Raw genomic sequence first — 27342 nt, 5'->3', positions numbered from 1 at the left:
GAGCAACAGGCCGGAAGTCATTCAGCTTACTAGTACGTGACACCTTTGGGACTGGGGTGATACAAGATGTTTTCCAAAACCTCAGGAATCTCCCCTGTTCCGGGCTCAGGTTGAAGATGCGCTGTAGAGGACTCCCCAGTTCCAACGCACAGGCCTTCAGCAGTCGTGGTGATACTCCATCTGGACCCGCTGTTTTGCTGGCATGAAGTCTCCTCAGCTCTCTGCTCACCTGCGCTGCTGTAATTGTGGGTGGGGATGTCTCACCTATGCTGGTATCAGCAGAAGGATGGTTGGAGGGTGCAGTACTCTGAGGTGAGAGTGGGTTAAGGTGGTCAAACCTATTAAAGAAGTTGTTCATTTGGTTTGCTCTCTCCACGTCTCGTCTCCCTCGATGGTGGCACCCCGCTTGGAGCTGCAGCCAGTGATGATCTTCATCCCATCCCAGACTTCCTTCATGCTGTTATTCTTCAACTTCTGCTCCAGCTTTCTCCTGTACTGCTCTTTTGCCGCCCTGAGCTGGACTCGGAGTTCCTTCTGCACGCACTTGAGCTTATGCTGATCACCACCTTTAAAAGCCCTTTTCTTCTCGTTCAAAAGGCCCTTGATGTCACTTGTAATCCATGACTTGTTAGCATAGCAGCGTACTGTTCTTACTGGAACTACAATGTCCATACAGAAGTTGATGTAATCAGTTGTGCATTCAACAACCTCCTCAATGTTCTCACTATGTGACCCCTGCAGGATATCCCAGTCCGTAGTTCCAGTCTCTCAGAGCCAGCTCTGCCTCAGGGGACCACTTCCTTAATGATCGTGTGGTTGTAGGTAGCGCCCTCACTCTTGGTTTGTAGTGAGGCTGAAGCAGAACCAGGTTATGATCTGCTTTCCCAAGCGCAGGCAGCGGGGTGGCGCTGTATGCGTCTTTAACGTTGGCATACAGTAGGTCAATAGTCCTGTTTCCACGGGTGTTACAATCCACATACTGGGAGAAGGTAGGTAATGTTTTGTCCAGTGTCACATAGTTAAAGTCTCCAGAGATTAGCACAAGAGCTTCAGGGTGCTGCGTTTGTAATTTAGGAACTGCAGAATGGATGACGTCACTTGATATCTCCACGTTCGTTTGAGGGGGGATGTAAACAATAACAACAATGACGTGTCCAAACTCTCTGGGCAAGTAATAGAGAGACAGACTTACGGCCAACAGTTCGATGTCCCTGCAGCAATTGGAGATTTTAACGTTTACATGCCCTGAGTTGCACCATCTTGTATTGACATAGAGAGCGAGTCCTCCTCCTTTCCCCTTCCCACAGGTATTTGCGTCTCTGCCCGCTCTGACTGTGCTAAACCCGGGTAGCTCCACGTTAGCATCTGGGATGGAAGCTGTTAGCCACGTTTCACTAAAACACAGCAAGCTGCATTCTCTGTAGGTTCTGACATTTTTCACCAGCACAGCCAGTTCGTCGATCTTATTTGGTAGTGAGTTCACATTTCCCAGGATCACAGAAGGCACTGAAGGCTTGTAACGACACTTTCTCGCAAGCCACTTGGCTTTTATCTTAGCGCTGGCTCGGCTGCCCCGATATCGTCTTCTTACCTCGTCAGGTAAATAGGGAACCACACCTGCACGGGCATTTCTTCTCAGCGCTTGAAGTTGACAACTTGAATAGGCGACTCTCGGCGTGTAAAAATCCATGTCAAGTAGTAAAAGCAGTAAAAAGTGTCCAGGGAACGAGTCCACATAAAAGAAAGTGGTAGAAGTGATCAGTGGAATAGAGAAAAATAAAGAAAAAAGTAAAAAGATAAAGTTATACACAGAGCTGCTGGAATGGCCGGATGTAACATGATGATAGATAGATAGATAGATAGATAGATAGATAGATAGATAGATAGATAGATAGATAGATAGATAGATAGATAGATAGATATGAAAGGCACTATATTATCGATAGATAGATATGAAAGGCACTATATTATAGATAGATAGATAGATATAAAAAGGCACTATATGATAGATAGATAGATAGATAGATAGATAGATAGATAGATAGATAGATAGATAGATAGATAGATAGGAAAGGCACTATATGATAGATAGATAGATAGATAGATAGATAGATAGATAGATAGATAGGAAAGGCACTATATAACAGATAGATGGATAGATAGATAGATAGATAGATAGATAGATAGATAGATAGATAGGAAAGGCACTATATAATAGATAGATAGATAGATAGATAGATAGATAGATAGATAGATAGATAGATAGATAGATAAATAAAAATTAAAAGGTATTATACAACAGAACAGCATGAAAGACACTCTGCTAATAAGTCTTTGGTAGGTACACAGACATGAAAGGCACTATATATACCTGTGTGGATAGCGCTTTGAGTACTGAGAAAAGTGCTATATAAATGTAATGAATTATTATTATCCATCCATCCATCCATTTTCTAACCCGCTGAATCCGAATACAGGGTCACGGGGGTCTGCTGGAGCCAATCCCAGCCAACACAGGGCACAAGGCAGGAACCAATCCTGGGCAGGGTGCCAACCCACCGCAGGACACACACAAACACACCCACACTAGGGCCAATTTAGAATCGCCAATCCACCTAACCTGCATGTCTTTGGATTGTGGGAGGAAACGGCGCCGGAGGAAACCCACACAGACACGGGAGAACATGCAAACCCCACGCAGGGAGGACCCGGGAAGCGAACCCGGGTCTCCTAACTGCGAGGTAGCAGCGCTACCACTGCGCCACCGTGCCGCCCTTTTATTATTATATAATAGGTAAATATGAATAAACATAAGTATATAGATAGTCTTGAAAGATAATATATAATAGATAAAGAAGGCATTGAAAATAAAATGAGAGAGACAAGTGTGAAAGGCACTATATAGTAGATGAACACAGCAGAGACAGAGAGAGTGAGACTGACAATCTGTTACACTGAAGCACTGGCTGACTGGTCTCTTGTTCATTGTGTCATCGTGTTGAATATTTGAACCTCTGCTGACCACAAACTCCGCCCACTGAGAAGGCCACCCTGGTGTTTCAGAGGCTGTGGACGTCTAAGACGCTGCTCGTCCTACTCAGGCCAGTGTTCTCATCCATTGTAAGCTGATGCTGTTCAGGATTTGTTTGATTTTTCCGCTTTGCAATGAGCTCATTTTTAAACCTCCATTCTCTATGTGGTATGCTGAGCACAACTGAAGGAGTGACATGAAATTAACGCAGATATCTTTTTTTTATTTTTTTTTTTTTATCTTGCATTAAGTCTGTTACAGATCAGGTAAACATTTCTAAATTGTCCCAGTCTGGCGTCTGCCAAGCCCACCACAGATGGTCGGCCTAATCCAGTGGTCCTGTTAATCCTGTGCCATGCATGACTGTGTTCAGATCAGGCCTGCTTAAGTATAAAGAGATAAATCAGGAAGAACCAGGCCAATGGAAAAAAGCCAGGATGGATGATGTGCCCAGCAGGGTGCCCGTGGCAGGGGGCTCTCATTCTCTGTCCATTGCCTGTCAAGTTTACAGCTCACTCACTTTCTTGATCGTGGCTCCCAAATGAAAGCAAGCAGCTCTTCACTGAATCCAGACCTCCAGGTTTCTCCTAATACTTCAGTGCAAATTTCCCACACTGATTCCTCCTTCCTGGAAAATGGCAAACATCTTTCTTCTCAAATCATTTTGTTGGCCATACAATATGGAAGGACAAGATCAGCCAAAAGCTTAGATGACATTTTGATGGACATCTGAACACACATAAGAAAGACACGGAGTGACTGGTGATAAAGAGTAAGAGCAGCAAGTGGCAGACAGATAGATAAGAAAATAGAGAAGAAAGGCACTATATAGTAAAAATGAACAATAATGTAAAGACAATAAATGGAAATGACAGGCACTGCATAGATGCACAGACAATTAAAAAAAATGTTTTAATTATCATATTATTTCAGTTATATATATATATATATATATATACTGTATATGTAAACTACTCCAAAAAAAAAGGCACACTTTAAAAACACATCAGATCTCAATGGGAAAAGCAATCCTGCTGACTCTCTCTACTGCTATGGACTGATATGGTGATGTGTGAGGAACAAAAGGATGGAAATAAAACTGATCAACCAACAGAGTGAGGGCTGAATTCAAAGACACTCCGGAAATCAAATGCAACAAATGATGTGGCAGGAAGGCAGGCGAATCCATTTTGCCAGAATTGCATTGCAGCAACTCCAAATCGTACTCAGTAGTTTGTTTGGACCCATAACCCCCCATCCACTACTCTCCCCATCCTAATGAGACGACAGATGGTGTCCTGGGGGATCTCCTCCCAGATCTGGACCAGGACAACACTGAGCTCCTGGACAGTCTTCTATTAGATTGAGGTCAGGCAAGTGAGCATGGGAGCCAATCAATGGTATCAATTCCTCTCGCCACATGAGGCCGGCTGTGCATTGTTGTGCACCATTAGGATCCAGCATAGGGTCTGACAATGAGTGCAAGGATTTCACCCCGATACCTAATGGCAGTCAAGGTGCCGTTGTCTAGCCTGTAGAGGTCTCTGTGTCCGTCCATGGATATGCCTCCCCAGACTGACCATCACTGACCCCCCACCAAACCGGTCTTGCTGAACGATATCACAGGCAGCATAACCTTCTCCATGGCTTATCCAGACCCTTTCACATCTGTCACATGTGCTCGGGGTGAACCTGCTCTCATCTGTGAAAAGCACAGGGAGCCCGCGATTGGTGGACCTGCCAATTCTGGTATTCTATGGCAAATGCCAATCGAGCTCCACGGTGCCCACTAGAGGACGTCAGGCCCTCAGGCCACCCTCATGAAGTCTGTTTCTGATTGTTTGGTCAGAGACATTTACACCAGTGGCCTACCTGACTGCTGGAGGTCATTTTGTAGAACTCTGCCAGTGCTCATCCTGTTCCTCCATGCCCAAAGGAGCAGATATCAGTGGATCCTGCTGATGGGTTAAGGACCTTCTACGAGGGGCCCTGTCCAGCTCTCCTGGAGGAACTGCCTGTCTGTCTCCTGGAATCTCTTCCAAGCCCTTGAGACTGTGCTTTGAGACAAAGCAAACCTTCTGGCAATGCCACGTATTGATGTGCCATCCTGGAGAAGTTGGACTACCTGTGCCACCTCTGTAGAGTCCAGGTATGGCCTCACAGTACCAGTAGTGACACTGACCGTAGCCAAATGCAAATATGTAATATAATATAATGTATATAAATGTTATATATTATTCACATTTATACAAATGACACAATGTAATAGATAAAATTAAAGGCACCATATAGGGACAAAACAATAGATAGATAGATAGATAGATAGATAGATAGATAGATAGATAGATAGATAGATAGATAGATAGATAGATAGATAGATAGATAGATAGATAGATGTGAAGGCACTATATAATAGATGACAATGAGAAAAACTGATGCAAAAGGCCCCATAAAAAGCAAACATATATAAATATTAAAGACAATAAAAACAAAGACAGACAGGCAGATATGAAAAACTGGCAGACATCTAGACAGACAGCTGACGCTCTGGCCTGTGCCAGTAATTCCCAGTTGTGTTTCTGTTGCTTCAGTAGCTCTCTTTATCATCACACTTTTGCAGCCATCTTTGCATTTTGGGAAACCCTGTGCTGTCCTCGTTGTCACATTACAAATGGCCCCTACAACTCACCTACACACATTACTTAGCTTTGCTCTTAATATAACATGAACACCTTACAATACATCAGGAGTTAAGTTTACAGAATCCTTTCACAGCCCCTCAGTCCACAAATGGACATGTAGAGCTGTGGATACACTAACTGTTAGGGCTGACCTTGATATTCTGTTGAGTGATCTGCTTTAGGCTGCTCATGTTTGTCACACGTGCAAAGAATCTCACAGCTAACTGGTGACACTTTACTCAGAATGCTTGAGATTTGTCATCATGCTACAGCAAAAATGAGGCACCACCATCCTGTGACCTCAGCTCTGTCCCTGAATGATTTCCCAAAGAACTGTGATCGCACTAACTGTGAACACTGATAGATAGGATAGATAGATAGATAGATAGATAGATAGATAGATAGATAGATAGATAGATAGATAGATTTCATTTTAGTATAGATAGATAGATAGATAGATAGATAGATAGATAGATAGATAGATAGATAGATAGATGTGAAAGGCACTATATGATAGATAGATAGATAGATAGATAGATAGATATGAAAGCCACTATATGATAGATAGATAGATAGATAGATAGATAGATAGATAGATAGATAGATAGATAGATAGATAGATAGAAAGGCACTATAGATAGATAGATAGATAGATAGATAGATAGATAGATAGATAGATAGATAGATAGATAGATAGATAGATAGATAGATAGATAGATAGATAGATATTTTAGTATAGTGGGCAGGATAGATAGATAGATAGATAGATAGATAGATAGATAGATAGATAGATAATTTTTTAATTTTAAACAGACCTTTATTAACAATTATAACATAATTGCATTTAAATTAACAGTCAAAATTAAACAACATTTAATAACATACTTTTCCTACTCATACTTTAAGACTAGACATTCATCTTCCAAGGAGCATAAAACATCATTTACAGCCCAAATTTCTCTAAATATATCTAATTGATTAATAAGTTTAAAATATTCAAATTCGATTCTCAATCTTCTTTGAAGGAGGACCTTAAACATTAACAGAGCATCAGTAGTTTTCTGATCTTTATCTCTATTTCTTCTCGTTTTTAACGTTGCCATCTTGGCCTGGCCTAACAAAAAATTGCCAAGTAAACATTGTCTTTTACAAAGTTTTGACACAGACATTCCAAAAATATAAATGAGGTTATTAAATATAATTCCCAAATCCTTGAACAATAAATCAAGAAAATGCAGCAGTGGTTGTAATCTGGTACAATACAGAAATAAATGATAAATTGTTTCTTTCTGAAGGCAGAATGGACACTGATCTGTTGTGCTGGCACCAATGGTTTTTAAAAATGAATTGGTGGCTATTGCTCCATGTAGGATCCTCCACTGCAGGTCCCCAACTCTTTTCTCAATTGGCGGTTTATATAAAGTCCTCCATGCTGGAGATGTCGTGTCATGCAGACACAGAGTGTTCCTCCACAGGGTATCAGTCATGTCTTTCAAATACATAAAATGGGACACTTTAAGACACCAGTCATACAATTCTTTTTTTGACAAATTTTGGAACGAAATTCCATTTATGTGATTAATTGTTAAAATGGAGTTATTAGAACTGATAAAATCTTTTACATTTGGTTTAATTGTAATGATACATTCAGGAGGTTCTGCCTCTTTTATAAGATCTCCAGAGATATAATCCTCACACAGAGGACCTGCACCCAATTGCACTAAAGAGACTTTAAGTTTGTTGATTATCGACCCCCCAAGACGGACAGACCTAATCCCGAGCTCATGTGCCACAGCTGCCCCAGACTTCCACTGGTTGCTGACTGGATCAATAAAGTTGGCTACTTTGGTAAAGCCTTTGTTCATTAGCAGTGAGTTTAAACTAACCGAGTCAAACTCCAAGACTGGATTCCATATTACCGGTTCTTCAAGTAACCAGAAGACTGACTCCACATTAATTCCCACTCTGTTTGTTTTGGTGTGCCAAATCAATAACATGTTGCGGTAAAAGGTGGGCAGCACAGATAGCGCCAATCGCTTGATATCAATGAAAAGGAGTTGCAAATCAAAATTGAGATTTCCGACCCTGTGAAAAAGCGAATGCTAAACTCCTCCACAGTAAAGGCTGAGGGGCATACAAGAGACGTTGTAAATCTGTCAGCCTAAAAGCTTCAATTCTACTCAGAATGTCCACCAAGCCCTGACCACCTTCATCCACAGGCAGATGTATCACACTGCGTTTAACCCAATGAAGTTTATCCCAAAAAAAATCTAGTAATATCCCCTGAATTTCTTTTAAAAGCCAAAACGGAGGATCTGCACACCTAAATTTATGCCAAAGCATTGAAGCAATTAAATTATTAATAATAAGCACCCTACCCGAAAAGAGAGCTTGGCGACCACCCATTTCCATTTCTTCAGTCTCCCCTGAATTTGATCAATTAAGCCCTCCCAGTTATCAGCTGTGGCTCCAGACTTCCCAATGTAAATTCCCAGATGTTTAAATACCTTAGAGTTCCATGTTAGACCACTTGGGAGGTTTGGGGGAGGACAGTCCCAGTTGCCCATCAGAAAGGCATTACATTTGGACCAGTTGACCCTGGCAGATGACACCGTTTGAAACACCTGTAAACAGTCCTGCAGCAGGACAACATCATCAGGTTCAGTGATGACAACTGTGACATCGTCAGCATATGCCACCACCTTAAAAGATGCAGTGGGACACACAGGCAATGACAGGCCGTGAAGACATTGGCGAAGTCTGTGGAGCAGGGGCTCTATGGACAGCGAGTATAGCATACCGGAGAGTGCACACCCCTGACGAATGCCCCTTGTAACAGAAAATGGGGCTCCCAACCCTCCATTAATTTTAAAACACTAAACACATTCGTGTACATTAATTTAATATATCCTAGAAAGGTCTCACCAAAACCAAACCTCTTTAGAACTGTAAATAAATACTGGTGGTCTACCCGATCAAAGGCCTTCTCTTGATCCAGTGAGATGAGACCCGCCTTAAAACCAAAAATCTCAGAGGCAGATACCAAATCCCGCACAAAGAAAATGTTATCAAAAATACATCGTTCAGGGACACAGTATGACTGATCAAGGCCACCAAGCAGTTCATGACAGTCCTCAGACGAAGAGCCAGCGCTTTAGAAAAGATTTTATAGTCTGAGCAGAGCAGGCTGACCGGTCGCCAGTTTTTTATGTTGCAGAGATCCCCTTTTTTAGGTAAAAGAGTCAAAACTGCTCTCCGACAACTCACAGGAAGTTCTTTATCCCTGATGCTCTCCACAAACACAGTCAGGAAGTCCTTACCCATGATATCCCAAAAGGACTTGTAGAATTCGACGGGAAGTCCATCGATCCCAGGGGCTTTGTTCTGATTTAAACTCCCAAGAGCTCTAGTGAGCTCCTCCAGTGATAGTGGCAGGTCGAGCTCTTCCTTGGTGGATGGAGTCAGCTGTGGTAGGTCATTAAAGAAAATTTCTGTATTTGAAGACAAGTCCACTGTTTCTGCAGAGAATAAGTCTTTGTAAAATTTTAAGGCAAATTCCGGATCTCCTCGGTCTCCGTCATTTCAGTCCCATCTGCAGTTTTCAGACAGTGAATGATTTTTGCCTGAGCAACCTTCTTCTCCAATGAAAAGAAAAACTGCGTAGGGGCGTCTATTTGGGAAATATTCTGGAATCTCCCCCTGACAATGGCGCCCTTCACCTGTTCATCCAGTAGGGACCTCAGAGAATCTTTTTTGTCTTTTAGAGACTCAAGCAAATTGGCATTAAAACCGGTTTCCAGTTTGGTTTGAATTATCCCAATGTCCTCTTCCAGTTCTTTAATGGCCATGGTGACCTTTCTAGAAGAATGTTCAGAATAAAACTGGCAAAAGAGTTTAATTTGGACCTTGGAGACGTCCCACCATTGCTTCAGAGATGAGAATTCATTTTTGCTGAGTCTCCATTTGTCCCAAAAGAGACGAAAGTGTTGAAGAAATAGAGAGTCTTTAAGAAGTTTAGTATTAAAGTGCCAGAATGATTTAAAATTACGCTCAGACCCCAAAGAGAAACGAGTGAGAGCTAAACTATGGTCTGAAAACCCTGTGGGCAGAAGACAAGAGCCCAAAATGAGGTTCAGATTGTGCCGTAACGTATAAATCCTGTCCAGCCTTGCCATGGATAACATGCCACTGGAGGCCTTGAGCCATGTGTACTGTCTCGCCATTGGGTTCGACTCTCTCCACACATCCACAAGTTCTTGCTGATGAAGGACCGACTGCAACACCTTGACTGACCCGGGTGAGGCTCAGCTCCATTCCTGTCCATCTCTGCATTTTCAGTGCAATTAAAATCGCCAGCTAAGAACACAACGTCCTCTGAACTGCACTCAGCTAGCACATCTTTTAACAAAAGAAAAAAAGAAATTCTCTCTTTGCCTTCATTTGGAGCGTAGACATTTAAGAAAATAATGTTTTTCCCCTGAATACGTACAACGACCTTCATGAGACGACCTTTAATTTGCTCAAAACAGTCAATGGACTCCGGGAGAAATGCCTTACTGAAGAGCACTGCTACCCCTGCACTGGCACTGGAGCCGTGGCTCAGAATCGATGTCCCACTCCAGTCCCTCTGCCACTCCGACTCATTCATTGGGTCAGTATGAGTTTCTTGAAGAAAAGTAACATCTAGTTTTTTCTGTTCCAAATATTGAAAAAGTACGGCTCTCTTTAAGGAGTCTCTGCAGCCGTTAACGTTCAAAGAGCCCAAAGAGAAAACAGGCATTAGAAAGAAAAGAAATGGAGCAGCAATGACAAGAAGAACTTTAACTAATGAAAAAGAGAGGAGCTGGTGTGGAGCCATTATGTGCTGGAGGTGAGAGACTTTCTAACTTTGCTGATAACATTCTTTAACCGATTAAATTCTTTTCTTTCCATTCCCAAAGGAACAGCATTGCGCATAACTCGCTTGGCTGAAACCAAAAAAAGTTCCAGGTCAGGAAAATGTTCTACAACATTCACCTTCCTTTTGCCTTCAAGAAAATCCAGAAAGCTCAGAATGCTTTCAGTGCTGTACTCCGTTTTCCAAGAGTGCCAGTTAAATTGTCACTTGACATACAAGAGTCACTGTCCTCACCACCCTGCTGACTCCCCTCACACTCTGGGCTAATTGTCACCTCTCTGGTACTTAGAAGACGATTCTTTAAAGACACGTCAGCCCCCTCTGTCAGGTTCATTTTGTTACTTCTCTTGGCTCCTACTCCACCGTCTGAGGTTTCTTTCCTCTTTCTGGGGAGTGTCGTCCATTCTTCTTCAACATTCATTTCCTCAACAATTCCAGCTTTTTCTTCCCTAACTGCACTGCCTGAATTAGTGCCTGGTTCAGTTTCTGCCACAGCTTTGACATTTAAGAGAGGGCAAGCAGTTTCACTGTGGACTGTGGACTCAGGACTGGCCTCGGTCTGCTCATCCACCTTAGATGGCTCACAGGTAGCAGCGCAGCATTCAGACCTTCAATGTCATCCACCTCAGTTGGTGTCGTTTCAATGACAGGCTGCATAACCTCGGTCTTAGCTTGGCCCTTTTCTTCATCCTGATTTATATTCACAGTAGAGGACTTCAACTCGGCCTCGGCCGATCCATCCACTTCAGGCATTTTTGTCTCAGCTTTCTTTATTTCACTCCTTTCAACTGTGGAGCTACAACTGGGTATCTGATTATCAGAACTTCCTACAGTCGAGCTAAGAGTACCTGTGGATACCTCACAGACAACAATCTGCTGATCTTCAGCATCGGAGTCGGAGTCTTCAGACTCATCCTCTATATCTGACTCGCTCACTGCATTTGTGTTTCCACCCATAGCATGACTACAATCAGCTCTTTTACAGTCAACTGCTTTGTGCCCTGCACGGCCACATTTAAAACATTTCATTGAATCAGAAGATATAAACACAATATAATCACATCCATCTACTTTGAATTTCAGAGCAACATCTAACTCATTGTAACCTCTGTTGAGGAGCATAAAAACCTGTCTCCTAAATGAGACCACATGTTTTAATTCTGGCTGTTTACACCCCAAAGGAATCATAGTAATGTCAGAAATAATCTCGCCATACCTTCTCAATTCAGTACGTAGCAGTTCATTCTTCAAGAAAGGAGGAATATTAGAGATTATAATCCTCTTTGCAGGAGTTGAAAGCGGCAAAACAGAAATGAGGGTTCCATTAATGACTAGGCCTTCCTGAACCAGTTGGTGAACTAAGGCCTCTTCATTTAGAAATATCACGACAGCCTTATTCATTCTTGAAGCAGAAATAATGTTTTACATCCAATTATTTTTCCAATTTCAGTAACACACTTCTCTACTGAAACTACTGGATCAACAATCAATTTGATGCCATTTCTTCTGCTAAGTTTTTCGAAGCCATGTGGCAAAAGGCCTGGCTGTATCCCTCGGGACACAGCCATCCTAGCCACTTCTTTTAAAAAAAAACACTAAATAAACTTGAAATAATGACTATATATAAATAACACAGCAAAGAATTAAGAGAAATGACTAGAAAAAAGAAATAAAAGAAAAAAAAGGAAAAAAAAAAGCTAAACTCAACTCACTCTCCTGCTAGCACAAAGGCCATTTCCACTCCAGACCAAAGCAATCGACACACAGAGAAACAGCAAGACAAGATAGATAGATAGATAGATAGATAGATAGATAGATAGATAGATAGATAGATAGATACTGCGGTGGGTTGGCACCCTGCCCAGGATTGGTTCCTGCCTTGTGCCCTGTGTTGGCTGGGATTGGATAGATAGATAGATAGATAGATTTCATTTTAGTATAGATAGATAGATAGATAGATAGATAGATAGATAGATAGATGTGAAAGGCACTATATGATAGATAGATAGATAGATAGATAGATAGATAGATAGATAGATAGATAGATAGATAGATATGAAAGGCACTATATGATAGATAGATAGATAGATAGATAGATAGATAGATAGATAGATAGATAGATAGATAGATAGATATGAAAGGCACTATATGATAGATAGATAGATAGATAGATAGATAGATAGATAGATAGATAGATAGATAGATAGATATGAAAGGCACTATATAATAGATAGATAGATAGATAGATAGATAGATAGATAGATAGATAGATAGATAGATAGATAGATATGAAAGGCACTATATAATAGATAGATAGATAGATAGATAGATAGATAGATAGATAGATAGATAGATAGATAGATAGATAGATAGATAGATATACGAAAGACACTATATAACTCACAGTATGTACGCTCCCCGGCCACTTTATTAAGTACATCTTGATCGTCCCCGGTTAGACCCCCCCCTTTGCCTTCAGAACTGCTGCAATTCCTCGTGTCAAAGATTCAACACGGTGCTGGAATTGTTCCTCAGGGATTTTGGTCCATACTAACATGGTAGCATCACACAGGTTTGGTAGCTGCACATCCATGATGTGAATCTCCCATTCCACCACATCCCAAAGGTGCTCTACTGGATTGAGATCTGGTGACTGTGGAAGCCATTTGAGTCCAGTGAACTCATTGTCATGTTCAGGACACCAGTTGGAGATGATTTGAGCTTTATGACATGGCACGTTATCCTGCTGGAAGTAGCCATCAGAAGATCGGGGCAATGCGGTCATAAAGGGATGGCCATGGTCAGCAACAATACTCAGGTAGGCTGTATGCCTCCAAACTCACCGGACGGCACTTCATACTATCACAAGATGATGAGCCAAACACACTGCTGAGAGAACACAGGAGTTTATCAAAGCTACAAAGGGAAAATTCTTGAATGGCCAAGCCAGTCACCAGATTTCAGTCCAACTGAGCAGGCCTTCCATATGCTGAAGAGAAAACTAAAGGGGACAAGCCCCCAAAACAAGCAGGAGCTGAAGATGGCTGCCTTAGAATCTTGACAGGGCATTACCAGAGAAGACCCTCGGCACCTGGTGATGTCTGTGAATCGCAGAGTTCAAGTAGCCATTGCATGTGGGGGATATGCAACAAAGATCTAAATATGATGGCTTTAATAGACCTGCCACTGCTGTTTTCAAACATTATGGTGCCCTGAAACCGGGGGTCTGTGTAGAAAAAAGTTTGGTGTGACCAAAATGTCTGCACATCCCCTTTAATGAAAGTCTACAATGTGCACCTCAGTCACTGAATTGTAATGTTAAACTGTGGAGCAGAGGGGGAAATCAATGAGAAATGTGTCTGTCCCAAACATTATGAGGGCACTGTATGTACTGTATACCTACACACTTAGACTACCTGGACTTCTTAAATTATTTTTATTTATTTACTACCCTACATTACATTTCATCGTTTTACATATTATCTTTTAATATTTTTATTTTGTATTTGATGTTGCAGCAATACTACCAAGACACATTAGTGTACCTGCCCAATAAAGAAAATTCTGATTCCGATTTAAAATCCCAATGCTTAACAGTTTGCCCAGCAGAGGGCGCCGTAGCTTTCTTTTTGCTGTGCTTCACTCGCTCAGTGCGGCTTGCTAACTGAGCTCAGATCGTTCGTTGTTTTCCTCCCGAGCTTCTCAGATCTCAGCAGCTTTCCTCTTAAAGTCGTTCACACGCCTCTCATGTTTGTAAAGTGGGGTTTTGTGGGGAAAAGTGTTGGAGGGAAAAGTCTTTAAAAAATGCGTCATTTTAAAAAGCCATTTAGTGGTGGCTCTGCATCTGCACGGTTCGCAACTTATGAGTGGGCTTTCATGTATGGAGGGAGGACGTGGGTTTGTGAAGACGACCCCTCTGCATATCCCATGTGTTGGCATCACAGAATGGACTCGATCATCAAGATTTTGATATCCATGAATGGCTTCGCCACTGTCCCCGCTTAAATGCCGTAGGGAAATTAAAAAGAAGTTTGAACGGCACCATTAGGATTGGGGAAAGTGACACCACCCACAGTACGATGCAAAGCTGGTGTAAAAGGGATAATTCGTGTCCAGTGTTATAGTTGGACACACACACACACACACACACACACATATATATATATATATAGTATTTCTCCAAAATTGCCACTCCCCAGTGCAGGGATGGAGTGGGGTTGTCTTTCTTTCCTCATGTGACACGAGAGCTGCCCACCCAAACTCTTGGAGATGGAGGTGGGTGCATTATTACAAGGTTGGCATGGGATGTGCCAACAAAAGAAAAGAGACATACAAATCCTAAATCTGCTGCTTTTGCTCTTTTCAATGCACTAATGTAAATGCTGGAGCAGCAAGTTGCCATTGTCAGGAGTGTTGTCTTGTGGAGTGCAGATGGCCTCAGCTTTGTACCCTCAATAGTTAAGACCATGATTATCAATCATTTTTTTATCACTTCATCTTAAACTTAAACTTACTTCAATTATCTATCTAAACTCTGTCTTACGGGTTGTTGGAGGTTAGAGAAGAAAAAACAGATCAAGACCTGTGGACCGGAGACCAAGTAGAGTAGCCAAAGTTTGTGGCAGCCTTCACTACATCCCTTCCATTGGCCCGGGTATCTCTTACTTTATCCTCCTCAGCTGTGATGATTGATTTTGTTGTGAACCCAGAAGTACAAACTTCTCTGGCATGGATCCTAAATTTGACCTGATGTCTTCCGGTGCCAAGGCCAGCCTCATCTTTAATAACAAATAAATTAAGCAAATAATAGGATATGTAGTGTGCACTACTAGGTATCAAAGCTAATCAGAACTTTCCAATACATAATACATGATGCCTGTATAGCTGTAATATATTCTTGCATATCTTTTCATGGATTCTTTTTTCATATCCTCTGCTCATTTCATTTCAAACTGGTCAAATCATTTTTTGTAATACTAGCGGTGCTACCCTTCTAATTACTTCAGTATTAACAGTTGCACTTCACAATGCAATGCAGATGTCTGTTATATGCCATTTGATATGGGATTCACAAAACCAGTCTAAATGTGCCATCTGTTGGAATGAAAATTGCAGTGTATTTTATTACTTCAAATGTTTGTGATGTGGCATCTGTTGAAATGACAAAGGCACTGCATTTTATTACAAATGTTTGTAACATGCCTTTTGTTGGAATGACAAATGCAATCCATTCCATCATTACAACTGTTTGTGACGTGCCATTTGTGGATATGACAAATGCAATGCATTCTATTAATACAAATGTTTTAGATGTGCCATCTGTTAAAATGATAAATGCAAGATATTTTATTACTGCAAATGTTTGTGAGGTGCCATCTGTTGGAATGATGAATGCCTAGCATTTTATTACAAATGTTTGTGAAGAATCATATGTTGGAATGACAAAGGTAATACGTTCTATTTCAAACATTTGTGATATGCTATCAATTGGAATGTTAAATGCAATGTGTATGTCTCTATTCTATGTTATTTGGTATAGGATATGTAAAAGCAGCGAACATTAGAACAATCTGGACATGTACAGGCCATTCAGTCCAACAAAGCACACCAGTCCTATTCACCTAATTTTTCCAAAAAGTTTAATTGTCTACCAAACTCCTTGGTCACTTATTATATGTGTCTAATGGTTTTGTATGAAGAAAAATCTATCTATCTATCTATCTATCTATCTATCTATCTATCTATCTATCTATCTATCTATCTATCTATTATATAGTGCCTTTTCTTATCTATCTATCTATTATATAGTGCCATTCCTATCTATCTATCTATCTATCTATCTATCTATTATATAGTGCCTTTCCTGTCTATCTATCTATCTATTATAAAGTGCCTTTTCTTATCTATCTATCTATCTATCTATCTATCTATCTATCTATCTATCTATCTATCTATCTATCTATCTTTTATATAGTGCCTTTCCTTTCCTTTCTATCTATCTATCTAAATGAAAAGCTCACACTTCTAAGGGTAATGATGCTCTGTCTCATTTCATTTGTTAATTGCCATTTTCTTGCCATTACTCAGTGTGATATTGTCCAAGTAGTACTCCAGAGGGTGTAGTAACGCAGTCTGTTGCAACTCTGCTTTAAGACACACAGAAGGGTTTTTAAGTAATCAACACAAGTTGGGACACCTGCGCAAATTGTTTGCTTCAACTTACAAGGCTTCATTTACTTTACTTGTTGCAGACCATCTGTAGGTTGTAACCTGTTAGTTGTTCCCTGAAGAAGGCCTCTCTGCCTTTGTCTCCATACCGTCCCGCCTGAGCTGACCCTCTAATGTCCTCCTTTCTAATTCTGTCCATTCTCGTCACACCCAATGCAAATCTTAACGTCTTTAACTTTGCTTTCTGTTTCCTGAGTTTAAGAAAGTTAATAAAGGAAAGCAAAAAATAAACCCCTCATCCGAGAGAAAGAGAGGAGTGACAATAGCATGGGCACGCATAGTTAGAGAAAATTAATGACCTTTCTCCGCCCTGATATAAATGCTTATTCTAACAGTTTAATAATTAAATCTTGGCATATTTTTTTAAAATAGTTTTCAACAAATCCTCAAAGAAGGAATTTGATTCTATTTCCAATTTCTAATAGTGTAGAACATCAGGTACCCACTGAGGCCATTTTATTTTAAATTTGCAACTATTGTTGCTGTAATTTGAGCACACTGGGTTTATATATTCTGACAGAATAAGATCTGCCCTTCAGAATGATGTATAGGGGGTCTGCAGTAATGGCTAGGCATGCTATGGATACTTCTTAGAAAACAGTAAAAACAGAGGAGAAGAATCCTGCTTCGCAACAGTAAAACCGGGCATAAAACTTGACGATATTTCACAACATTGCTTTTTTCTGAGTGTTACTGACGCATTTCTCGGACACTTTAATTGTGTTTGCGAGCTTATTCTGACACCTTTGTGTATTCTTGTGGGTTTCTATGTGACTTAGCAGGTCCGTTATTAGGCTGGTGTACTCCTGCACCTTAAGATGAACACACAGCCACACACACACACACACAGGGACCCTATAGACAAAGGCTTGGGTGAAAGCACTAATTGTCAGTCACCCCCTTATATTCTGTTTAGAACCCCTTCACATTCATACATCGATAGCCTAATTTAGACAACAGTAAAGTCTAAATGCATCACACAATACTTTACAGGAGTATCTATTTAAGATCTTATGGTCACCAACACTGGCAGACATGCGGGTGTCATCACGACACAATTAAAAGCGCGACTCCTTTGGTTATACGCAGAGCTTAACTGACGTTTACAATCAGTGCGAGCTTCCACGGTGGTCTTCTGCCTGGCCTGGCATTCAGAGCAACCCGTGACATAAACTAAGGGTGAAATTATATAATGTTATTATACTTAGAATTGCCAGACGTCCGTTATATACGGGACATGTCCCACATTTGATCATTTTGTCCCCTGTCTCGTACTGACCTTTCAGGGACTCTCAAATGTCCCGCATTTAGTTCATTCTCATCCATCCATCCATCCATTATCCAACCCGCTATATCCTAACTAGAGGGTCATGGGGGTCTGCCGGAGCCAATCCCAGCCAACACAGGGCGCAAGGCAGGAAACAAACCCCGGGGCACGGCGCCAGCCCACCGCAGACATCTTTTTTCAAATTCATATATTTTTCCTACCTTCTTATGGTACTTAGTTGTAACTTTATAAGTGATTATACTTTCTTTTCTCAGATTCTCTTGATGTAAATGACATACAAAATGTAACAAGGAAACGAGTGTTTGCTGCCTGTTTGCAGCTTGTTCAGTTTCTATGGCCGGCTGAGGATGGCGACGCTCTTACCGTTTTGCTCTCCAGCCGCGCTGCTGTGCAGTTCTGGATCAGCATTGCAACATGCAACGTCTACAGTGTGTTGTTACTACTCACCTCGGTCACTTATTTTCTAACTGCCTGTATTAAATAATAATAATATTTCTCTGTTGTCTGTATTAAACAAATATTTTCAAATGATTTCACTTTTCCACGAGTTTTTGTAGCTTGTCTTTATCTTCTTATGTAATACGCTACCGTGGCTGTTCGTCTGTCTGTCCAGGATTTTAAATCACCTGTAGCTCACAAACCTTTAGACCTGAAACTTAGTACACATACAGTGGTGTGAAAAACTATTTGCCCCCTTCCTGATTTCTTATTCTTTTGCATGTTTGTCACACAAAATGTTTCTGATCATCAAACACATTTAACCATTAGTCAAATATAACACAAGTAAACACAAAATGCAGTTTTTAAATGATGGTTTTTATTATTTAGGGAGAAAAAAATCCAAACCTACATGGCCCTGTGTGAAAAAGTAATTGCCCCTGAACCTAATAACTGGTTGGGCCACCCTTAGCAGCAATAACTGCAATCAAGCGTTTGCGATAACTTGCAATGAGTCTTTTACAGCGCTCTGGAGGAATTTCGGCCCACTCATCTTTCCAGAATTGTTGTAATTCATCTTTATTTGAGGGTTTTCTAGCATGAACCGCCTTTTTAAGGTCATGCCATAGCATCTCAATTGGATTCAGGTCAGGACTTTGACTAGGCCACTCCAAAGTCTTCATTTTGTTTTTCTTCAGCCATTCAGAGGTGGATTTGCTGGTGTGTTTTGGGTCATTGTCCTGTTGCAGCACCCAAGATCGCTTCAGCTTGAGTTGACGAACAGATGGTCGGACATTCTCCTTCAGGATTTTTTGGTAGACAGTAGAATTCATGGTTCCATCTATCACAGCAAGCCTTCCAGGTCCTGAAGCAGCAAAACAACCCCAGACCATCACACTACCACCACCATATTTTACTGTTGGTATGATGTTCTTTTCTGAAATGCTGTGTTCCTTTTACGCCAGATGTAATGGGACATTTGCCTTCCAAAAGTTAAACTTTTGTCTCATCAGTCCACAAGGTATTTTCCCAAAAGTCTTGGCAATCATTGAGATGTTTCTTAGCAAAATTGAGACGAGCCCTAATGTTCTTTTTGCTTAACAGTGGTTTGCGTCTTGAAATCTGCCATGCAGGCCGTTTTTGCCCAGTCTCTTTCTTATGGTGGAGTCGTGAACACTGACCTTAATCGAGGCAAGTGAGGCCTGCAGTTCTTTAGACGTTGTCCTGGGGTCTTTTGTGACCTCTCGGATGAGTCGTCTCTGCGCTCTTGGGGTAATTTTGGTTGGCCGGCCACTCCTGGGAAGGTTCACCACTGTTCCATGTTTTTACCATTTGTGGATAATGGCTCTCACTGTGGTTCGCTGGAGTCCCAAAGCTTTAGAAATGGCTTTATAACCTTTACCAGACTGATAGATCTCAATGACTTCTGTTCTCATTTGTTCCTGAATTTCTTTGGATCTTAGCATGATGTCTAGCTTTTGAGGTGCTTTTGGTCTACTTCTCTGTGTCAGGCAGCTCCTATTGAAGTGATTTCTTGATTGAAACAGGTGTGGCAGTAATCAGGCCTGGGGGTGGCTACGGAAATTGAACTCAGGTGTGATACACCACAGTTAGGTGATTTTTAAACAAGGGGGCAATTACTTATTCACACAGGGCCATGTAGGTTTGGATTTTTTTTCTCCCTAAATAATAAAAACCATCATTTAAAAACTGCATTTTGTGTTTACTTGTGTTATATTTGACTAATGGTTAAATGTGTTTGATGATCAGAAACATTTTGTGTGACAAGCATGCAAAAGAATAAGAAATCAGGAAGGGGGCAAATAGTTTTTCACACCACTGTATACTACGTGACGTCTACTATCCGCTTTTGGGGTGATTCCTCTTTTTATTTTTATTTTATTGTAGAATCAACTCTCGGCAGCAGCCAGTAGGGAAGCCATGCAGCGCATGCGTACGGGCGCCATTCTCATTCCCTACCAACTTCGCCGTCACTTCCCCTACCCCTTCATATCTTAAATCATTTTTGAGGCAGACTGAAGACTAAGTGGCAGCTTAAGTGAAAGATTAAAGAAAACGTACAAAGTAATTGCAACACAAACACTGACCTATTCAGTTTTAATGTGTAAAGAATGCTGATGAAAGAAGAGAAGAAGCGGGCCGCTAGGATGGAGAAAAGAAGAGCTGCTCAGGAAGCAGATGAAGCGCATCAACCTCTGAGCAAACGAACGATAAACGTACAGAGAAAGAAAGAGGATGAGAACTAGGAATGCTCAAGTCAAGTGTATTCACTGCACGTTATCGAACCGTGCGCCATTACTGGTATTAAATCATTTTTAAATGATTTTACTTGTGTTTTCCTCATAACCCATCAAAATCCTTGCTTTTGTTTTTTTAACTTATGTCTCTTCTTCTTCTTTCGGCTGCTCCTGTTAGTGGTTGCTACAGCAGATCATCTTCTTCCATATCTTCCTGTCCTCATCATCTTGTTCTGTCACCCCCATCACCTGCATGTCCTCTCTCACCACATCCATAAACCTTCTCTTAGGCCTTCCTCTCCTCCTCTTCCCTGCCAGCTCTATCCTTAGCACCCTTCTCCCAGTATACCCCTCATCTCTCCTCTGCACATGTCCAAACCAACGCAATCTCGCCTCTCTGACTTTGTCTCCAAACCGTCCAACCTGAGCTGACCCTCTAATGTCCTCATTTCTAATCCTGTCCATCCTCGTCACACCCAATGCAAATCTTAACACCTTTAACTCTGCCACCTCTTGTTTTGTGGTCAGTGCCACCCTCTCGAGCCCATATAACATAGCTGGCCTCACTACCGTCCTGTAGACCTTCCCTTTCACTCTTGCTGATACCCGTCTGTCACAAATCACTCCTGACACTCTACTCCACCCACTCCACTCTGCTTGCACTCTCTTCTTCACTTCACTTCCACAATCCCCGTTACTTTATACTGTTGATTCCAAGTATTTAAACTTCTCCACCTTCACCTTCTCTACTCCCTCATCCTCACCATTCCACTGACCTCCCTCTCATTCACACACATGTATTCTGTCTTGGTGGCCCTACTGACCTTCATTCCTTTCCTCTCTAGAGCAGATCTCCACCTCTCCAGGGTCTCCTCAACCTGCTCCCTACTCTCGCTACAGATCACAATGTCATCAGCAAACATCATAGTCCATGATCTCATCTGTCAACCTGTCCATCAACATTGCAAATAAGAAAGGCCTCAGAGCCAATCCCTGATGTAATCCCACCTCCATCACTCCTACCGCAGACCTCACCACGGTCACACTTCCCTCGTACATATCCTGTACAACTCTTACGTACTTCTCTGTCACTCCCGACTTCCTCATACAATACCACAGCTCCTCTCTCTTCACCCTGTCATCTGCTTTCTCCAGGTCCACAAAGACACAATGCAACTCCTTCTGGCCTTCTCTCTACTTCTCCATCAACATCTTCAGAGCAAACATCTCATCTGTGGTGCTCTTTCCTGTCATGACACCACACTGCTGCTTACTAATCATCACCTCAATTCTTAACTGAGCTTCCACTACTCTTTCCCATAACTTCATGCCGTGGCTCATCAGTTTAATCTCCCTGTAGTTACTGCAGTCCTGCACATCCCCATTAATCTTAAATATCGGCACCAGTCCACTTCTTCTCCACTCCTCATCATCCTCTCACTTTCCAAGATTCCATTAAACAATCTGGTTAGAAACTCCACTGCCATCTCTCCTAAACACCTCCATGCTTCCACAGTTATGTCATCTGGACCAATAGCCTTCCCATTTTTCATCCTCTTCATCGCTGTCCTTACTTCCTCCTTGCTAATCCGTTGCACTTCCTGATTCATTGTCTCCACATCATCCAACCTCTTCTCTCTCTCGTTCTCTTCATTCATCAGCCTCTCAAAGTACTCTTTCCATCTGCTCAACACACTCTCCTTACTTGTTACCACTTTGCAGTCTTCAATCTCGTTCAGATTGACTCTTCTTCATAGGATGTCATCTACCTGTGTGCATCTCCCTCCACTCTTGTACATCACCCTATGTTCCTCCCTCTTCTTAAAATACGTATTCACCACAGTCATGTCCATCCTTTTGACAAAATCCACTATCCTCTGACCTTCTTCATTCCTCTTCTTGACACCATACCTACCCATCACCTCCTTGTCTCCTCTGTTCCCTTCACCAACATCTCCATTGAAATCCGCTCCAATCACCACTTTCTGTCCCTTGGGTACACCGTTCATCACTTCATCCAACTCACTCCAGAAATCTCCTTTCTCCTCCATTGCACACCCAACTTGCGGTGCATATGCACTAACAACATTCATAATCACACCTCCAATTTCCAGCTTCATAATCATCACTCTGTCTGACACTCTTTTCTCCTCCAAAACACTCTTGACGTGCTGTTCCTTCAGAATAACTCCTACTCCATTTCTCCTCCCATCCACACCATGACAGAACAATTTGAGTCTCCCTCCGATCCACCTGGCCTTACTTCCCCTTCCATTTAGTCTCTTGCACACACAATATATCAACCTTCCTTCTCTCCATCATATCTGCTAACTCTCTCCCCTTACCAGTCATACTGACAACATTCAAAGTTCCTACCCTCAGTTCCACTCTCTTTATCTTCCTCCTCTCCTCCTGCTTCCGGAGACTTCTCCCCACTCTTCTTCTCCTTCTTCTTCTTCTGCCAACAGTAGCCCATTTTCTGCCAGCACCCTGTTGGCTAACAGTACTGGTGGCGGTTGTTGTTAAACCGGGGCTCAACCGATCCGGTATTGAAATTTGTATTGTTGTCCACATATTGATTTGCCAAAATTTTACACCGGATACCCTTCCTGACATAACACTCCCCCTTTATCCGGACTTGGGAGCGGCACAAAGAAACACACTGGTTTGTGCATCCCCTGTGGCTGTTTTTTAAAAAACTTATGTCTGTACTTTTATATAATGTATTGGTCTGAGTGTGTAGGGGGCATGTATAAATTTAGATAGATAGATAGATAGATAGATAGATAGATAGATAGATAGATAGATAGATAGATAGATAGGAAAGGCACTATATAACAGATAGATAGATAGATAGATAGATAGATAGATAGATAGATAGATAGATAGATAGATAGATAGATAGATAGATAGATAGGAAAGACACTATATAATAGATAGATAGATAGATAGATAGATAGATAGATAGATAGATAGATAGATAGATAGGAAAGACACTATATAATAGATAGATAGATAGATAGATAGATAGATAGATAGATAGATAGATAGATAGATAGATAGATAGATAGATAGATAGATAGATAGATAGATAGATACTTTATTAATCCCAAGGGGAGATTCCCATACTCCAGCAGCAGCATACTGATAAAGAACAATATTAAATTAAAGAGTGATAACAATGCAGGTATAACAGACAATAACTTTTTATAATGTTAACGTTTAGCCCCGCGGGTGAAACTGAAGAGTCGCATAGTGTGGGGTCTCCTCAGTCTGTCAGTGGAGCAGGATGGTAACAGCAGTCTGTCGCTGAAGCTGCTCCTCTGTCTGGAGATGATCCTGTTAAGTGGACTCTCCATGATTGACAGGAGTCTGCTCAGCGCCTGTCGCTCTGCCACAGATGTCAAATTGTCCAGCTTCATTCCTACAATAGAGCCTGCCTTCCTCACCAGTTTGTCCAGGCGTGAGGCGTCCCTCTTCTTTATGCTGCCTCCCCAGCACACCCACCACGTAGAAGAGGGCGCTCGCCACAATCGTCTGATAGAACATCTGCAGCATCTTATTGCAGATGTTGAAGGACACCAGCCTTCTAATGAAGTATAGTCGGCTCTGTCCTCTCTGGCACAGAGCATCAGTATTGGCAGTTCAGTCCAATTTATCATCCAGCTGCACTCTCAGATATTTATAGGTCTGCACCCTCTGCACAGTCACCTCTGATGATCATGGGGTCCATGAGGGGTCTGGGCCTCCTAAACTCCACCACCAGCTCCTTGGTTTTGCTGGTGTAGGTAGTTTGCGTCGCACCATTTAACAAAGTCCTTGATTAGGTTCCTATACTCCTCCTGCCCACTCCTGATTCAGCCCATGATAGCAGTGTCGTCAGTGAACTTTTGCACGTGGCAGGAATCCGAGTTGTATTGAAAGTCTGATGTATGTTGGCTGGACAGGACCAGAGAAAGTCCAGTCCCCTGTGGCGCTCCTGTGTTGCTGACCACAATGTCAGACCTGCAGTTCCCGAGACGCACATACTGAGGTCTGTCTGTAAGATAGTCCATGATCCATGGCACCAGGTGTGACTCTAGTCCCATCTCTGTCAGCTTGTCACTGAGGAGCAGAGGTTGGGTGGTGTTGAAGGCGCTAGTATATAGTAATATACAGAGGGATTTTAAGAGTGCCCCATATTTCCAATTTTCTAATCTGGCAACCCTATTTATACTGGAAAACGAGCAGGCGTTATTGCTCTGTAGTGCGCACAAATCCTTTCGGTTTAACGTTGGAGGGTTTCTTGTTTTTGTTCAAGTCAAGTTTTGAGTTCGCGTGTGTCTCGCGCTCTGAGAGTTAATATGGAGCGCGATGATGAGAGGTGCGTACGTCTGGTGCTTTTGTGATTAAAGGTATGTGTGAAGATTGTTTAAAAGTTTATAACATACTTTGAATTGTATTTGGATATTTTATGGGTTTTGGTATTTGTCACTGTGTATTTATTTTGTTTTATTTTCGTTTCAAATTGTAATGAAGTGTATAGCGCATTTTTAACGTTTTTTTTCCCTTTTTCCCCTTAGAGTGACTGAATAGGCTACACAAAATGTTTTATTTTTATATTTTTTTATAAATGAAACACGTATGCGTATGTGAGTGGAATGCTTTGTGTTTTGAAATGTACCTGTTGTTCTTCATTTCATAATAAATCTGTTAATGAACGGGTCTTCTTTACTTTAATATTTTTAAAGTGCGTATCTCGCGCTCTGACAGTTAAACCTTAGCACTATGAAGAGAGAGCGACTGAACAGGCGGCACGAAATGTTTTGTTTTATTTATTTTTTTTATTAATGAAACACGTATGTGAGTGGAATGATTTGTGTTTTGAAATGTACCTGTTCTTTATTTCCTGATAAGTTTGTTAATGGACGTGTTTTCTTTTTACTATATTTTAATATTTTTAAAGTGCGTCTCTCGCGCACTAACAGTTAAAATGTTGCGCTATGATGAGAGGTGCGTACGTCTGGTGCTTTTGTGATTAAAGGCATGTGTGAAGATTATTTAAAAGTTTATAATATACTTTGAATTATATCTGGAAGTGTTTTATTTTTGTTTCAAATTGTAATGAAGTGCAGCGTATGGTCCCATTTTTAATGGTTTTTTTTTCCCCTTTTTCCCCCGAGAGTGACTAAATAGTCTACACGAAATGTTTTATTTTATTATTAATGAAACACATGTGTGAGTGGAATGATTTGTGCTTTTAAATGTATATGTTGTTCTTTATTTCGTGATAAGTTTATTAATGAACGAGTCTTGTTTTAATTTACTTTAATATATTTGAAGCGGGGCGGCACGGTGGCGCAGTGGTAGCGCCTCGCAGTTAGGAGACCCGGGTTCGCTTCCCAGGTCCTCCCCGTGTGGAGTTTGCATGTTCTCCCCGTGTCTGCGTGGGTTTCCTCCCACAATCCAAAGACATGCAGGTTAGGTGGATTGGCGATCCTAAATTGGCCCTAGTGTGTGCTTGGTGTGTGGGTGTGTTTGTGTGTGTCCTGCGGTGGGTTGGCACCCTGCCCAGGATTGGTTCCTGCCTTGCGCCCTGTGTTGGCTGGGATTGGCTCCAGCAGACCCCCGTGACCCTGTATTCGGATTCAGCGGGTTAGCAAATGGTTGGTTGGTTGGTTGGTCTTAAAACCTTAGCGCTACGAGTGACTGAATAGGCGACACAAAATGTTTCATAGTTTTTTGTTTAGTAAGTGCATTCTTTAAAAAAATGCTTGACAGAACTCCATGGCACAGAGATATTTTTGAAGAAATTCAAAAGTGGTCTTTTTGGACCAACCCTTCAAACTTTGTGGACGAGTATTCAGCCTCACCATCCGGACACGGACAGCGGCTCGGCTGTGGAGATTCCAGACTCCCAGTTGAAATTGCAAACCTAATCTACGCACTGGGGAGGCCACTGCCAGCTACGTTTTGTGGTTCAGTGCTTTCTGCACATGTGTTTCCATATAAATATTATAGAACTACATGCTTTATTTATTTATGAAGTGTATTTCCACACGTTATCAGAGGTTGTCTTGAGACTAATATTTAAGAGTGAAGTGTATGCGCTAAAGCTGAATCTGCTGTCTGCTCATTTATCACAAATTCCAAGAGACAATAGAGTTTGTTTGTTTTTTGAGTCTGTGCCCGTGATGATGCGGGTTCGCTCCACACTCCCATCCACCATCTGGGAGCCCTCGAACCCGACGCTGTCTGTAAAGTCACCGATGAGCTAGGCAGTGAGGCACAACACAGCAAGGGGATGGTGCAAAAAGTGCAAAAGTGCTTTTATTAAAAACCAACAACACAAGTGTTCAAATAAATAGCGCAGTGTTTCAAATCTTCAACAAATAAATACTCCATTAAAACAGAGGTGAAAAGTGGAGGTTAGAATCCATTCGGAAAAAAATCTTTAAAATAACGGCTGGAAGCTGTCCTTTTGAAACAACATTTATTTCTATAAGGGCGGCACGGTGGCGCAGTGGTAGCGCTGCTGCCTC

This window comes from Polypterus senegalus, chromosome 6 (assembly GCF_016835505.1).
Source record: "Polypterus senegalus isolate Bchr_013 chromosome 6, ASM1683550v1, whole genome shotgun sequence".
Lineage (NCBI taxonomy): Eukaryota > Metazoa > Chordata > Cladistia > Polypteriformes > Polypteridae > Polypterus > Polypterus senegalus.
The sequence above is the reverse complement of the archived record's forward strand: the minus strand, read 5'-3'. Positions refer to the sequence as shown.